Source organism: Lactuca sativa, chromosome 5 (assembly GCF_002870075.4).
Source record: "Lactuca sativa cultivar Salinas chromosome 5, Lsat_Salinas_v11, whole genome shotgun sequence".
Lineage (NCBI taxonomy): Eukaryota > Viridiplantae > Streptophyta > Magnoliopsida > Asterales > Asteraceae > Lactuca > Lactuca sativa.
This window is the reverse complement of record NC_056627.2, coordinates 335,601,069-335,615,026: the sequence shown is the minus strand read 5'-3', so window position 1 is coordinate 335,615,026 and position 13,958 is coordinate 335,601,069. Positions and strand designations below refer to the sequence as shown.

General features: G+C 35.3%; 1 pseudogene; it reads left to right on the top strand.

The window, feature by feature from the left end:
* The first annotated feature begins 8,616 nt into the window (after positions 1-8,616).
* Positions 8,617-10,897, top strand: LOC111921069 (uncharacterized; annotated as a pseudogene).
* Positions 10,898-13,958: the final 3,061 nt, after the last annotated feature.

Below are 13,958 nucleotides of genomic sequence, written 5' to 3'. Positions count from 1 at the left end.
CTTGTGGTCTCTTTTAAGAATCTTGGGACAGGTGAGAGTGTTGTCCGGTACTTGCCCTCTTTCTAACTGTGTGTCATCCACTTCAGCCTAGCTCATGGGTGGACTGCATTTGTGTCCTATAGGGTTTTCAAGGCTTCGAGCTTGCACCTCTTCAATCTTCGGGGCGGATGTGAATGGATGGTCATGGCCAATGAATATTGTGTACTTGATGCCCTTAAGGTAATGTCTCTAGACCTTAACGCGAACACCATTGTCACCAAGGTTAAGGTTGCGTGTGGTGCAGTTGGTATTATAAATATTAGGTTGTCTCGGGAATTTCTTCCTACGGAATTTTGACCTAGTGGTATGTCGACTTTTGATCGTTCCTTGAAGTTGGTTGAGTAGGTCGTCGATTCGGAATAGGGAATATTGACCCTTGGTGATGGGTTTGTTGGGCTCTTACTCATATGGAACATCCACCCTTCTCCTTCACGAGCCATACTGGCGCTCTCTGAGGTGAGAGGCTTGGCCTGATAACTTCTTTACTCGTTAGATCGTTCCATTGACTGGGCAATTCGTGAATTTCTGTCGGTGCTAACCGGTATAGGGATTTGGTTTTGAGGAAGGCTCCAAGAGTCGAGTCGATTCTGAGCTCAACTTGGCACACGGGTGGTATTTCCGAAAGATCTTTTGGGAACACATCAGGAAGGTTATAAACCTATTGGATATCCTTGATGTATTTTGCTTCATGTTTCCTATCTCTATTGTGGGCTCAGAAAGAGTGTGGTACCCTTTGGATGGATACTTCTGAGTCGGGATACATAAGAGAAGTTGAAGGTTTGTGTCGGATTTGTCGTTATAGATAACATGAGTTTCATTATTTAGTAATTTAAGTCAAACGGTTTCTCGTAACTTATGAAATGGGTTTGGCAAGGGCTTATCTAAAACATGTAAATGGTCACGCTGGAGTTTCTTACTGTTACTGATATTAGGTTGGTTTTAGAAGAAAAGTTCGTTTAGAGTTAGAGTGCATCCTAGATATGTATTGTTGTAGTTTTTCCCCTAGTCATTTCTACCAGGAATATTTCCGTGAATGTTTGAGGGTTTTGATTTAGCATGCAATTATACCTTGTGACTTACAAGTTTCCTTTTCACATCTCTATCGTAAAGTATGGATGCGTACGAGTTAGTTGGGGAGAAGTGTACAGATAATCACAGTAGGGTTCTCCATTTCCTCCTCGTGTTCCATTTTTGAAATGCTTCTGATGCCTCTGATATCTTTGTTCTTAGTCCTTGGGCACTCCTTCTTGAAATGTCCCGTATCCCCACATTCGTAGCAAGCCTGACTCCTAGCATTAGCGGCTTGGGTGGCCTGTCGGGTTGGCACTGTACAAAAGCGAGTGGAATGCCCTTTTCTGTTGCAATTCTTGAAATGAATCTCACAACAAGATCCTTTGTGATGGAAGTTATATTTGTGGCATTTAGGTAGGTTTCCAACATATGATTTCTTCGGCACGGAGTCAGTAGGGGTAGTGGTGGCATGAGCTGCCATAATTTGTCGTCTTTTGGCAGGTACCTGAGTCGAACGACCCCCTTTTCTTGTTCCAAAACTTTTGTTTCTTGGGTAGTGCCCCTCCATTGTCACGGGAGTTCTTCGGTTTGTGATTTGGGGTTTCCGTGTAGGAACACACCCGCCGGTGCCCTTGGTTACCACCATGGTTGGTACTGTTGGCACTGCTCCCGTTTCCGTTTGTGTTGTTAGCGCTATGTTGTACCATGACGGCTGTCACGACGGCTGTTACAGTGGCTTGAAATGTAGTGAGGTCCATTTATAGAACTAGTGTCTTGTCGGTATGCTGGTTACTTCCTTGTTGCGGCATGATTATGTTGTATGGTATGAAGAGAGTCCGTAAGTAACTGTGGTCGTTGATAGTTGTATCTCATCTATATTTATACACACACACACACACACACACATATATATATATATATATATATATATATATATATATATGTGTGTGTGTGTATGTATATACATATATATCTATATATACACATATAAATTACATGTCTTGTTGTATGATTCCTAAATGTCTCGATCGCATCATCAAAATGTACTTATGGTGGTAAGTAGTAGGTATTGTACGAACGTTAATTCATCAAAATAGAACATAGCCGTCAATACATTAAATTGCTTCGGGTTACATGGGTCTTGGAGGGCGTACCTCTCTTGATTTACTACTACTAGTTGTGATGAAAGATGCAATAAGCCTAAGACATAGTGCGAGTATTGTAGTCACTAACTTACTTGGCTATACTAGTCTATCATATGCCAAAATGGTGCACAAGGTGCCCAACCATTTCATTCATTTAGCGAGTGGCCTCCTCCGCTCTTGTTTCTCTAAGGATGCTCTTGCTTCAGCTGCAAGGATTTGTTGTCTCGTGGTGGCCACTTCCTCCTCTAAGGAGTATAGACGGTCTGTAATCTTCTCCTGCTCTACTTGCTGGTTTGGTATGGCTCCTGAATGGTGTTCTTGTGCTTCGTGGATGAGTCGAATTCACATTGTCGCATTCCGGGCTTCGCTTCCGATCTCCATTACCTCATGATGGAGAGCCCGAACCTGGGTGTTTAAACGGGCCACTTGTGGTACAATCAGAGGTAGTGCTTGATTTGTGAAGGTGTTGGGGCCTGGAGTATGGTGCAGTGGGTGCATGCCTAATGCGGATCGTCAGCCGTCTCCTCTAGCCCAAGCATGCAGCTGGGTTGCCCCTTGTGGAGGTGCATCTTGGAAGGAAGGAGGTGAAAGGGTCTCTTGCATGCTCTCAATAAGGTAAGGTTTGCTAATGATCTCTCCATTGCCTTGCCCCTCGTCTGACTCCTCATCAGAATCCTCCTCCTTATAATCCACCTCTTGGTATTCTTCAGGACCTTCTTCTAGGTCCTCCTCAAGAACTTCTTCTAGTTCCACCTCGATCCATCCGTTGGCTGCCATGGCAGGGTAGTATGGGTCTTCGGGGTGAAATTCAGCCATGTCGTCTGTGTGAGAATAGAGGTATAAGAACTACATAGAGGGTTTAAGTGTATACTTCTATGGTATCATAAAATACTCCTATAATATTTTAAAGATTGCGTTTGGTTCTTGGTATCTTAGTGTTGGTAATTATAGACTCGTTGTTCACTACGACTATTTTCTAACATATGCTAGTTACACCTTAGATAAATATAGTTGAGCAGGTTTCATTTATTCAAGGTCTAATTACATATCCCGAGGCCTACCGGTAGTTTTCAACTCATCATACTACTTTTATTATGCTCTCGTTATGACACTGTCCTAACTTGTATGTACTTATACTTTACTTAAAATATTATTATATTTTAAAAAAATATATTTGTAGTCAGAGTGTTTTAGCCCCATTATATTTATAGTTGTACATCTTGTATGCTTTGATGTACTGATTCACTATAAACAATACTCTGATACCAATCTATCACACCCTAAACCAGAACAGCGGAAACGTTTGGGGGTGGATGACTTCATGTACAGTATCATATCGATTGAATATAAATTAATCATAGCAACCCAAAACATCATACATTGAGATTACAAGTTTACATTGTTTACAAACGTTGTTTGTTCAAAAGTTAAATACAAGTAACTGAAAAGTAGAATTCATAATGCAGCAACGCCTGCCCTCAAAATGGTTTGAATACCTATTTACTGGTTTCCTGAGAATACAAGTGATTTTGAAAAGTGTCAACAATTAAGTTGGTGAGTTCATAAGCATTTTGTGTAAGAAGGATTTGTAACGTTTTCATGTAAAATGATTTTGTATACTTCTAGATAATCCAATTTTTTCTTTAATATGAACTATAAATGTATGTATTTCCTTTGTATCGTTTCCTTGTAAAATGATAATGTATGTTTCCAGAAAATCCAATATTTTCTTAGATATCAACTATAGATGTATGTATTTCCTTTGTATCTTTTCCTTGTACCATGATTATGTATGTTTCCAGAAATCCAATATTTTCTTAAATATGAACTGTAATCTTAAACCCTAAGACAAAAAATGTAAGAAATGTTGTACTGAGAAATAGTATGTAGTTATATCTTTTTATAAAACTAATGAAGTGTAAGTTACCCTATAAATCGAGTAGTTTCGTTAAACCCTATGTGAGTTATTATAACCATGCTAATATGACTGATATGCCTGAATGACGTTCTTCAGTCGTCGGAGCTGGTAGACATTTGTCACCCTAGACTTACCTGTCTAACTGTAGCTAACAGCTGAGGTGTGGGGTTGTTAATCCCGTATAGATCTATACACAAATATCTCGCTCTCCCTCAAGGAGACTTTGTTTATAATGCAGAACTTAAGGTGTACACTAGGTAGGTACGGTGAAGCGAATGTCTCACAAGAGCATCAACAGATTCACGTGAACTATGACTCATTGTTCTTGTAAAATGGAATAATTATACCTTTGAAATAATTATATGGTTCTTCTGAAATGAAAGTGTGGTTTTATGACTCCCAAACTATACCAATTATAGTTTATCTTGTATGTTTGTTGAGACTATTTATATACTCTTTTATATAAATATAAAGTTGTAATCTTGTGTAGTGTCAAAATACATAATCAAAACATGATATCTTTGGGCTGTAACCCACTAAAATAGAAAATAACTATAATGTAACCATTTTTTCCAGAAAATCTGTCTTTTAGTAAAAGTTTCCAAAACCTTGTAGTTTTACAAATCGTATTTTCCTGATGATATTTGTATCATATAATGAGTTATGTTTTTGTTATCTTTTCATACCAAAACTAATATATCACAAATATTGTAAAAAGTAGTGATAATCATGACTTAAGCAAATAATGGTTATACTTCAACATCAAGAAGTAACAATAAGTATTTATGTAATGAATGAATTTTGACTTGTATTCCCCCTAAAAACATGAAAATCTCGAAAAAGTGGGGGTATGAACTCACCTTGAGTGGTTTTGTGGGCTATTTGAGAAGATGGTGTGATGGTTTCCAAGCCTAACACTTGAAGGTGGTGGTTGAACTTTCTTGGAAAGAATGTTATCCTAAGAGTTCAATACATAATAATATGTGTGTATATATAATGAAACTAACACAAAAGTGTATAAATACACTAGATTTGAAGGAATACTTACCAAGATACTAAGAATAATCTTGGAGAACTTGAACTTGGAGGATGTTTGGTTATGGTTCTTGAGAGAGTATGGAGTAATAAGAGATATAATGGAAATGGTGGTGTTTGTGGAGATGATCTCGTCCAAAGATAATGTGGTAAATGATGGGATGTTTACTTGGAAATCTGTTGGTTAATTACTTGGAATACTACTGGGTAATATATAGCATGGGAAAAGAGTATATCTTGTATGCTTTCATGGGTGGGTGATTTCGGCTTTAGGTGGACCGAAATCCCATTCTTTGTGGGGTACTAGGCTTAAATTATAAAATAATGTTTTAGTTTCATGATTTGTGTTCCCACCATTGACTTGTCTTGACATGCTATCACTTGTTGAATCTTAAAGGTTTATTACGAATATGATCTTCAAAGTATATATTCCTATATATACACTTATCCAAACCATGTCCTCTTGGTTTTCAATTTTTTATTGCAACAAACTACGTTGTGAATTCACTTGCACATGGTTACAATTTAGACCTTGCTTGATCCAAGTTTTCCGGGTTGTCATAATGGCAGTAAATGATTGTAAGACTATGATTTGGCCCATATCGTTCATTTTCTCATGTATGATATGTTGTAGTTTGGGGAAATCACTAATCTTTTTGCTTACGGTTTTTATGGTTACGGTTTTAGGTACTTCCGGTTCGAAAGGGAAGGGCCTGGCTTGATCGCAACGCATCCACCCATGTTTCCGCATCATGATGATTTTGGGATTGTATTATGATAACTGTTTTCTTAAGAAAGTATTTTGAATATTTGGATAAGAAGATATTGAATGTTGATTTAAAGATAATTAATGTTTTGGTTGAATTAAAAATGAAAATTTTACCTCATAATTTTGGATCGTTACAGACCACTTTACATGTATGAAAATGGTATACTTGACATATAAGAGGTGAAAAAAATCAGGATCCAATTAAATTAACTCACCGGTGAAATTTTCTTGTGTTTATATGTCAATATCCCTAATTTAAATAATAATAAAAATAAAAAAAGGAAAATGAGGAATTTTAGTTGGATTTTTGATTAAACGATATAAAAGAAACAGGGGGCGGTTCAGATCTTGTGCGGGAAAAGAGAAGGAAACAGGACAGAAGGAAAGAACAGGCAGTGTGCAATGTTACCTGCAACCGAGAGACATAAAAACAAAAAAATTGTTTTTTCGTTTGTGTGTGAGGTGCGATTTGACCAGAAAGAAAGGAAAACGTAATTAGTGGGACAAAGAGGAAGGCATCAGCGAAATCAGTGTTGCTATCCGTGTTGTTAGAGGCGGGGAGGAGGCGGTGCAAGGGCTTCAGTCAGCAAAAAGTGTACCAATTCTAGACTGATTCACAAAGCCACATGTGAAGCTGATAACCCATTTGATGTGTCTCTAACATAATCTTTTCAACTTATGGAACCCCAATTGTAACACCGTAAATATTCAAACAATTTTTTCATTTTAAAATCACATAATTCTCATAACACATTTACCAAAAATCTCATTGATTTAATTTACAAAACACAACTCCATAATTGTTTGATTAATAATCTAGGATCCTCAAAACATAACTCTTTCTCTGGTGTGTACAATCAACTCGGTGCCTTCCCGCGATCCTAAGAAAACTTGAAACACATATCACATAACACGATAAGCACGAAGTTTAGTGAGTTCCCCAAAATAACACACGCATCTCAATAGCCTCTCATGGCTATACTCATATAAGACCCTCCAGCCAATGTGTCTCAGTGGGACCCTCCGGTCCCAAAACTCGGGTGGACCCTCCGATCCTAACTCAATAAGCTCATAATAATAATACTCATCATAAATCAGAAAGACATAATGCTGAATATCACGATACACAGGTAAGCACATAAGACATCTCAGTCACACAAAGATACCACTCATGGTAAGTATAGTGAAGACTCACCTTGGATGATGAACAACCCCTAAAAATGCTGCTGCTGCGCACCAACCTCTATCTATGAGCCAAACCCACAATTAACCCAATTACGAACTAAGTCCAAACTCTCACTCATTAGGTCTAAAGGTAGTCCACAAACCAGCCCATCAATAACCTAAAATCCATTTGGCACACCAAGGCCCAATAATAAATGGGCTCTCCTGAGGCCCAACTCAAGGGCCCAAAGCACACACACACACATACACACACACACACACACATATATATATATATATATATATATATATATATATATATATATATATATATATATATATATATATATATATATATATTCCTCTGGTCCAAAACTCTAGTGCAACAAGCCCAAACTCCAGGCCCAACACTCAAGGCCCAAAATGAGACTTAGCCCAAAAGTCCACAGTGAGGTTACACGGGGCGTACCTCCCTTGGTCCACTTAGCGTACTCACGAATCCATATTGGCCATCGGGGACACTTGGTCAGTACGCGGGGCGAACTTGAATTACGCTCAGCGTACGACCATGATTGTTTTTCCTACTCCTTTGGTCTTAACCCGTTAAGACATTAACTTAAATCCCAGATCTGGACTCCCTAATGGATCTTACTCAATAAAGTCAGTGACTTTAAGCCTTTGCATGGCTGATAAGCTCACCAACACACAAAACTCTCACTCTCTTATCACAAAATGCTCATATCTCATGCATGAATTGATTGCAGCGTCCAAGTCTTGATTTTTATGACATTACACCACTAAATACACTCAAAGGGGTTGATCAAAGTTTGTGGAGCTCAATATCTCATAAAGTCTCCAAATTTTGGGACAAAACCCTAAAATACTCTACTAAGATGCACAAATCAAAAGAGTGAGAAAGCTTGAAGCTTTATACCTCTATATGAAGCTCTCAACATAGATACGCTCAGCTCCAAGGGCCTGGAATCTCACTCCTTCTTCTCCAAATTTTCTTCTTCACTCCAAGAACACACAAAAACACTCAAAGGCTCTTAAATGCATTCACAAGCTCCATGAACAAAGGTTTAGGGTTTAAGAGGGTTTGAAATATGAGGATGGTGGCCAGGAATGAGACCATATTATTCTTTATATAGGGACACACCCAAAATTAGGGTTTTCACTATGTGCCTAGTACGCCCAGCGTACCCTCTGGTACGCCCAACATACTAGGTGGCTCCACTTAGAAATCATGCACATGAGTACGCTAAGTGTACACAATCGTACGCCCAGCGTACTCAGCTGCCACCTTTCTCAAATAAGGGATTTATCCAGCCAAAACTTTAAACTTCCATTGCTTCCTCGTTATAACTCTGTTTCCAATGAACTTTATATCCACAGAAAGGTGACGAGATGCCCTACGCTTCTAGCAACTTGTAGCAACCCCGAGACTTTCTCATGCATGGGTTGTAGCCCACGAACCCTAATCACAGACGATCCAAAACAGGATGTTACACCAATTGAGGCCCCCATTTCCATTAATGATTCTTACACAAACTAAATACTCAAATCTCAACAGTGCTATTCTATATGGCATCCTATGTGAAGCCCATTTGGCAGAAGTTCATATTAAACACTTGCATGTCATCATAATTGATGGATACAGTTTGTTTACAACTTTACTTACCAGGTTAGTTGATGAATTATATTCAAAGCTTGTTAAGAATGTGAAAATTCAACTACTTGGGGTCACTTCAATAATGATCCGTGTATCGGCTATTGGAATAGATGGTTTGTTAGTGGCTTTGTTGAGGCAAACTCGTGGTGGTAATTTAGTAAAGCAAATTTGTGGTTGTGTTATGAATTGGTTACTCTTTTCTCCATTAAATGGGATTGTTTGCTGGAAGAAGAGCCATTGGTGTTATCAAGCGTTATGTATGTCTTTCTTAGGCTCTTGGCTGATCACCGTAGAGTTTCCCCAAACTCAAATTTAGACACTTTGAAGATGAAGGAAATTGAATATTGTATTAGGGTTTTCAGGAATAGTTCCTTTTATGTTTGAAAATCAGAAGAGATTTGATTAGGCTTCTTAAGACTTAGGTGTTGTTTGTTTATTCTGAGGCAAAATGTCTACAGTTTGCGGACCACATCTTCAGAGCTCTGCAGTAGAAAGGATGGGCAAAACGTCTGTAGTACGAAAGAAAAAGACTATTTGTTTTTTAACATCTGCAGACCGCTAAAATCTAAATAAACTAATTTTTTAAAACTTAAAAGATTTTTCAATACTTTTTATGATTTTATTATAGATGATTAACAAATCTAGATCATCTTTTATGTATTATTGTATAAAAAGTGAAAATAAAATTGTATGAATTAATGTATATATTTGTAAAAGCCAACAAGTTTTGGTTGCAAAGTTATACATAAACATTATAATTAGGGATAAAAGAATTTGACACATAAAGTTGATGGAAATAAACTTTGATTTTAAAATGAAAATTTTCATTTTACTTTTTCAATTAAATCAATTAAAAACTTACGATAAATATTTTCCCAAGAAATGGATGATATTGCATTAAATAATATTTTATAAAATTTGGCATAAAAATATAAGATAATATTAGTATTTTTTTATATCTATATATACAACTCCAACAACCATTATTGTAATTAAAATTTTATTTATAAATTTGTCAGAAAGGCCATGCTTGTGTCGTTAAACCTTTTTTCTCGAATTATTATAATTTTTTTTTTCAAATTCTTTATAATAGGTAAATTTGGAATAAATCGAAGTTAAAAAAAAAAAAAAAAAAAAAAAAAAACAAAGATACATGTGTTTTGTTAAGGCTAGAAGATGTCTGAAGAGGTTAGAAGACTTTGGTCCATATCTGCGCCAGAAAGAGGACGTACATACCTTTTTAGGTCTATAGTCTTAAAAAAATAAACAGTCTGCGAAAGCTAATGTCTGCGCATGGTCTGCATGACATAGACAGAAGAGGCTAAGAAAATCTACAGAAAAAAAATAAACAACGCCTTAGTTGATGTGCCTGAATTTCAAGAAATATGGAAAGATATCTTATTGTTCCCTGGTAATTTCAAAACATTAGGGGTTTCACATATTTCATAGCTTTATTAATCAAGAACTTCCAACAAGTACTTTTTACTTCGACTTACTACTGAAATGGAAACCCACTTGCAATTCTTGCTTAGACAAGTCAAACTCTTTACCAAATTTTGTTTGGGAAGAAGTTTCTTAATGTCTAAGAAAAGGAAAGTGTTGTAATTGATATTGTTCGGTTTATCGGTTGTGCACATCACCCTTCTAATAAAACAATCCTGTCAAAAGTGATTCCTAGATGGGCTGTAATTGGTTGGTTGTTGACATGTTGTAGTAAGAATCATGTGCAAGCTAATGTGATGTTGGCATTCTTGTATGCCTTTCTTTTTGTTCATGAAGAAGTTGATAATGTAATGAACATTGAGCCTATAATATTCTTGATGATAAACTCGATGCCAAAATATGTTGACATGACACAAAATCTTTTGGAGTTTTTATTCCTTTTGGTCGATCATTATGATGTTGAAAGGAAAATTTTGATTCTTAGGGGCGTGTTATCGATTCTTGATGTGCTTGAAAGAAAAGGTAAGGTGTAATAATTTGATGCTTTGACTAGTTGTGATTTGCTTTCTTCTTTAATTAAATAGAGACTTGTGAAGTTGTTGTCAAGTAAGAATGCGGGTATTGTCTGCAAAAAAGTTATTCTTCCAACAACCGTTGAGCTGACTGACATTGCTCCTTACAGAGCATCATGTGAGGTGTAAATCAGGTACAAAACAACGAGTTCTCACAAAGATCCTGATATACCTTTGAGTTAGGGCTTGTTTGATAAGCCTTCTCATCATGTAAGAAGCTTGGACTCGGTCCACAACCTTCAGCCCATGTGTTTGTTTTGGTGCATTTCTTTCGACTCGGTCTAAAGAAATTGATTCAGTCGGAGGTTTTCTCCTGATTATGTCATCAGGAAAAAAGGCCGGACTCAGTTAATTCTTTCATGTTCCTCAATTTCCCTCGTTTACACGGACTGATTCTTCTTCTCCATCATCGATCACACCTCCAATTTTGCTTCTTCTCCATTGATTAGGTATGATTATTATACCCTTCTTGGCCTTTCTCCATTACCAACAGAGACACAATTGATTCGAGTTCCAGTTTTGTTATGAAATCGAAGGTATGATCTTATGACTTTTGTTCTTGAGATTCCGAGTACTGAAGTGGACCTCGTTTGCACCTACATTGTTTTGATTTACAAAATTGATAAAACGCAGATGTCGTATTTTTAGGGAATTGGGTGCAGAATGTATTTATAAAGAGAGAGAGATGCATTGGTGTAAAGAATGGTGAAAACTGGGCAATGTATATGTCGATATCTGGATCTCCATATGATGAATATAACACTATCACTTTGCATCACACACATGAAGGTTTATTAACTATAGATAAGAACAGAGAAGGCCATGACGTCATGTTGCAGATTTTGGTGATGATATAGCAGTTGAACCTTGTAGTCTTTCTGTAAAGAACTTCATTTTTTTTATGTATTTATCAGGTTCTATGGTTGAAGGAACACTTATCCAAAAAGAATCCTACTTTTCATTTTTTTTAATGTTCAAACATTTTAATTTTCATTTATAATGTTTAATGTGAAATTTTCTAATGGATGGTGAACATGTTCATGATTATCATGCCTTAAAGGTGTATATTTCTTTTGTTAAATTTGGGTATTTAAATAAGAGGTACCCATTATATTGATCAATTGGTCGGTATTATGACATGAAACAACTAATTTTTTGGCAAAAATAAAAGAAGGGTAAAATGTCATTTCCAACATTCAACACAACCAGTCAATGACATAATCAAACAATATAGTTTCAGTTAGATAGTAGTCAGATAGTCAGATGCATGTTCAGTCAGAACTTCAGACCCAACCAATGTTTTAAAAACCGGTTTGAACCGGCCGGTCAAACCAGTTGGACCGGGAATCGGGGAAGGAATCAATTTAATTATCACCGGTTTGATGTTTATTTCTAAACCGGATCGAACCGGCCGACTTTTACAAAAATTTGGTTCAACCGGTTAATTTAAACCGGTTGAACCGGTTAAATTGAATAAAAACACATGGAATTGAAACTTTTTACATAATAAACTTTGGTAGTTTTTTTCATATTTATTAAAAATTTTCTGAATAAAAGCCCATGATAAATGTTATGAAGTTTTTTTTGATGCATTTATATTCATCTAGGACTTCATTTTCTTTTTAATGCACATGGATTGATGTAAAATTTATAGTTATGAGTTATTTTAATATATTTAGATTGATCTATAACTTATTTTCATGTGTATTTTAATGATTGAACTTGTGGACATCAAATTCTTGATTTGTGTATGTATGTATGTATAGGAAAATACGAAAAAGATGAAAATTATAGAAACCGATTTACTCAGCAGTCGAACCGGTTAAACCGGAAACCGATCACCATACTGGTTCAACAAAAAAAACCGGTTTTTAAAACATTGGACCCAGCCAGTATCTGACTTAGTCAGAAACTTAGACAAAAAGTATTAAACAACCCCAAAATGATAGGACAAACAAACAAAAGCTTTTGGGAAAATGATATTAATCCAAAATAAAATACAAAATCTTATTATTGATCCTATTTGCATCTTTAAAGAATGAAGAGATTCCGGTAAAACAATATACTACTCATAGATTCATCATTCTCATTCTGGTTCTTGTGATTGTGATGTCGTTTAGGTGTAAATGCAAATTGAATAAATAGTTTTCATGTTTTTTTTTCTTATTAGCACTACTACATTTTTATTTTTTATTGCAACATTTTACTTTTGAAATATGTCCTTTTTGCTATTGTGTCATACGTTGAAAAGTATACCCAATATAACAATTTTGTGTTAGAGCATTTTCGTGAAAACTTATATAATGAAAGGAACGTCCTTAATCTCCCACCAATAATAAATTAATAAAAGAACATATTATAAAATTTTGCAGCAACTTTTTTTAGATCATTGACTCGTTGAAAGTTTCAGAATATAATAATGAAGAACATTAATATGTATATGTATGCATCACATATCATGTTTTTTAATCTTAATCTAAAAATATCATGTATGGGATTGGGGGTGGTTGATTCGTTTTCTCCAATCAACCAATTGTTTCGAAAATTCACTTTGCATATTTAAATCGGATCGTGTATTTTCCAAAAAGGGGGATGCCCACAGTTTTCAAAACCATGTCCATTGGAACTTGGAAGTGTGGCTTCGTTTATTTTATTTTTTTTACAAGGGATTCCCATACCTCTTAAAAAATATTATTATTAATAATTATTCTTTTTGAATTTATTATAATAAATAAAAAATATTTTTGTCGAATACCATATTCTCATTCTATTTTGATATATGTTTTATTTTTGTAAGTTTTTTGATTTACTTTTTATCCGCTTTTAATTTTATGGTTTTCTCAATTTTATTAAATTCTGTTCAATATTTAAATGTATTAATTGTAATACGTGTAATAATAAATACATATCAATTTAATTAATGCATATTTCCTTTTAATTTTTAAGTTTTTTAAATTTATTCCAATTATTTTAATTGCTTGTTTATTTAAATTATTTGTTTAAATTTAAAAAGAAAAATTAAAAAATCAAAATAACAAATTGAACATTACATTTTAATAACTCGATATTTTTTTTCTTTATAAATTCAAACTTCCTAACTTTGTCGATCTTATTTTTTATAATAAACCCGTACAATATATGGGTATAACAACTAGTTTGATTATATATCTGAATGTTGCGTTTCTAGTTC